This window comes from Panthera pardus, unplaced genomic scaffold (assembly GCF_024362965.1).
Source record: "Panthera pardus isolate Hobbes unplaced genomic scaffold, ASM2436296v1 HiC_scaffold_7, whole genome shotgun sequence".
NCBI classification, from domain to species: Eukaryota; Metazoa; Chordata; class Mammalia; order Carnivora; family Felidae; genus Panthera; species Panthera pardus.
In genome coordinates this window covers 71,748,372-71,750,612 of record NW_026527002.1, presented here as the reverse complement: position 1 = coordinate 71,750,612, position 2,241 = coordinate 71,748,372, and the positions used below count along the sequence as shown (strand labels likewise).

General features: G+C 47.3%; 1 long non-coding RNA gene across 1 annotated transcript; it reads right to left on the bottom strand.

Moving 5' to 3' along the window:
- Positions 1 to 266: 266 nt before the first annotated feature.
- On the bottom strand, positions 267 to 1,775 carry LOC109273262 (uncharacterized). Its single transcript, XR_002082951.2, has 3 exons — positions 1,682 to 1,775; positions 999 to 1,111; positions 267 to 534 (listed from the first exon to the last, which is right to left on the bottom strand). It is a non-coding gene; the product is annotated as an uncharacterized LOC109273262 (long non-coding RNA).
- Between the last annotated feature and the right edge of the window lie 466 nt (positions 1,776 to 2,241).

Sequence of the window (2,241 nt, the reverse complement as noted above, 5' to 3'; positions counted from 1 at the left end):
CTCTCTCTCTCTCTCTCTCTCTCTCTCTCTCAAAAATGAATAAACATTAAAAAATTTTAAGAAAAAAAGATATGACAAAATCCACCTGCCGATTTGTCTCTTCTTAATAATTGCAATATTCACCAACATTGCATTTGTATTTTTGTGCATCAGATACAGCAATACGTAGCAGGCACTCATTGAATTTTTGTGGACGATTTGAGCGAATGTTCTTTTTACACACATTATCTCCTTTAAAGCACACAACAGCTCTTTGGGGTGGACACCAGTGTATGAGTTTCCTCGGGCCGCCATAACAAAGCACCACAGACTGAGTGGGCTTATGTCACAGACGTTTATTTCCTCACAACTTTGGAAGCGGGAAGTCTGAGATCGAGGCATCAGTAGGCTTGCTTTGATCCAAGGGCTCTCTCCTTGGCCTGCAGATGCCATCTTCTCCCTGTGTCCTCACACGGCCTTCCCTCTGTGTCTGTGTCCTAAGCTCCTCTTCTGAGGACACGGTCATATGGGATTAGAGCTCGCCCACATGACCTCCTTAATGATGTGGAGAACGAAGGCAAAAGGAAATGTAGATAAAATTAAATTTGCTTATATAACCTGCAGCCCATTGACAAATACTGGAGACAGGCAGAGAACGACTCTCCTCCAGGAACTCCTAATCTTAATGTTAACGCTTTGGTAGAGGGAAAAACAACCTTCGCTTGATGATAGCTAGGCCTCCAAGATGCTGTCAGTCTTCTCTACATGAAAACCCTTTTGGAAATGTCGTCTTGACCTCTCCCAGCCCCCACCCCCAAAGTGTGTAATCTATGGTGCCTCACAATCCCAGGGCAGCTCTTTCTGCCCGTGGGTCCTGGCCCCTGTGCTTTAATAAAACCACCTTTTTGCACCGGACGTGTCTCAAGAATTCTTTCTTGACCGTTGGCTCTGGACCCCAGCACTTCAAAGCACATCATGAGGACCACAACAACCCGCTGGTACAAGACTTCAGTAAGTACCTGGGTGTTTTCACAAGTGTCTCAGCTGGTGTCCACATTCATCATGGTTCCCTCCCCTTCTCTCCAGGTTGGAGTGGCCAGGTCAGTTTGGATTAGATTGTGGAACACCTTGACTGTAAACATGAAGGAGGTGGGCTCTTATCTTATGGCAGCAGGGATGTCTTGGCAGTTTTTAAGAAGGGCCAAATTGTTTTTTTCAGGAACATACCACCCAGGAAGGGAGAAGATGGATTGGGGGACAATAGTCTAATCAGAAAGACCAATAATGACACTGTTGACCAAGTCCTGGTCCCCGTTTTTCAAACTAAGTTCTACAGAGTCTATGCATTCCATGGAGGTGCCTCAGAGGTCACCTGAGGCCCAGGAGGCATTGTGTGGAAGAGAAGAGGGGACCTGAGTTTCAAAGAGCAGCTGGACCCATGATTACTTTCTTTGTGAATAGTACACCTTAGCTCAATAACGAACATTGCAAACCTCTGATCTACATGAAACACAATGAGACCATAAATAAGAAGGGAAGAGGAGGAAGGGTGAAGGAGGAGTCTCTCTCTCGAGGAGAGATAACTGGTTCTCCACAGACAGATCCCAAGGAAGAAGAGAGAAGCCATTTTTCAGACGGCTGACCCACACATCCTGCCAGTTCCAGTCTCCCCCAGGGTGGGTCTACTTCCAAACTCACTCACATGGTTGTTGATAGATTTCAGATCCCCGAGGCTGTCAGAATGAGAGACTCAGCTTCTTGCTGGCCACTGGGCGAGGCTGCCAATGGTACATCACCCGTCCACAAACAGCTCATAACATGGCAGCCGGCTCCACTGATGATCAAGTGAGAAGGGGAGAGAGTAAGACTGAAGTCACAATCATGTGTAACCTAACCATGGAAATGACATCTAGTCACTTCTGTTAGACACCGGTCACTGGGTCCAGCCCCCACTCCAGGCGAGGGGTTAAACTCCAGGCTTAACCTAGGGATCTTGGAGAGCCATTTTATTTTTTTTATTTTATTTATTTTTTTTTAACGTTTATTTATTTTTGAGACAGAGAGAGACAGAGCATGAACAGGGGAGGGGCAGAGAGAGAGAGGGAGACACAGAATCAGAAGCAGGCTCCAGGCTCTGAGCCATCAGCCCAGAGCCCGACGCGGGGCTCGAACTCACGGACCGTGAGATCGTGACCTGAGCTGAAGTCGGACGCTTAACCGACTGAGCCACCCAGGCGCCCCTTGGAGAGCCATTTTAGAAGA